Source organism: Arachis duranensis, chromosome 5, assembly GCF_000817695.3.
Source record: "Arachis duranensis cultivar V14167 chromosome 5, aradu.V14167.gnm2.J7QH, whole genome shotgun sequence".
Taxonomy (NCBI): domain Eukaryota; kingdom Viridiplantae; phylum Streptophyta; class Magnoliopsida; order Fabales; family Fabaceae; genus Arachis; species Arachis duranensis.
In genome coordinates this window covers 75,722,098-75,723,383 of record NC_029776.3, presented here as the reverse complement: position 1 = coordinate 75,723,383, position 1,286 = coordinate 75,722,098, and positions in this window count along the sequence as shown.

The window sequence follows — 1,286 nt, the reverse complement described above, 5'->3', positions numbered from 1 at the left end:
GAGCCTCAGATTCCCATGGTTCCTCATTGGGGGACTCATTGGAGGCCAGTGGACGTCCATTGAGGTTTTTCTTAGTGGCGCTCACTGCCTCTTTCTCCTCTCCAGGTTCGGCCATGTTGATGGCCTTGCACTCTCCTTTTGGATTCTCTTTTGTATTGCTTGGCAGAGTACTAGGAGGGAGTTCAGTAACTTTCTTACTCAGCTGACCCACTTGTGCCTCCAAGTTTCTAATGGAGGATCTTGTTTCAGTCATGAAACTTTGAGTGGTTTTGATTAGATCAGAGACCATGGTTGCTAAGTCAGAGTGGCTCTGCTTAGAATTCTCTGTCTGTTGCTTAGAAGATGATGGAAAAGGCTTGCTATTGCTAAACCTATTTCTTCCACCATTATTGTTGTTGAAACCTTGTTGAGGTCTCTGTTGATCCTTCCATGAGAGATTTGGATGATTTCCCCATGAAGGATTATAGGTGTTTTCATAGGGTTCTCCCATGTAATTCACCTCTTCCATTGATGGGTTCTCAGGATCATAAGCTTCTTCTTCAGATGAAGCGTCCTTAGTACTGCCTGGTGCAGCTTGCATTCCAGACAGACCTTGAGAAATCATATTGACTTGCTGAGTTAATATTTTGTTCTGAGCCAATATGGCATTCAGAGTATCAATCTCAAGAACTTTTTTCTTTTGATTCGTCCCATTGTTCACAGGATTCCTTTTAGAAGTGTACATGAATTGGTTATTTGCAACCATTTCAATGAGTTCTTGAGCTTCTGCAGGCATCTTTTTCAGATGAAGAGATCCTCCAGCAGAGCTGTCCAATGACATCTTGGACAGTTCAGATAGACCATCATAGAAGATACCTATGATGCTCCATTCAAAAAGCATGTCAGAAGGACAAAATACCTATGATGCTCCATTCAGAAAGCATATCAGAAGGACACTTTCTGATTAATTGTTTGTATCTTTCCCAAGCTTTATAGAGGGATTCTCCTTCCTTCTGTCTTGAAGGTTTGGACTTCCACTCTAAGCTTACTCAATTTTTGAGGTAGAAAGAACTTTGCCAAGAAGGCATTGACTAGCTTTTCCCAATAGTTCAGGCTTTCTTTAGGTTGTGAGTCCAACCATATCCTAGCTCTGTCTCTTATAGCAAAATGGAATAGCATAAGTCTGTAGACCTCAAGGTCAACCCCATTGGTCTTGACAGTGTCATAGATTTGCAAGAATTCAGCTAAAAAATGATGAGGATCTTCCAATGGAAGTCCATGGAACTTGCAATTCTGTTGCATTAGAG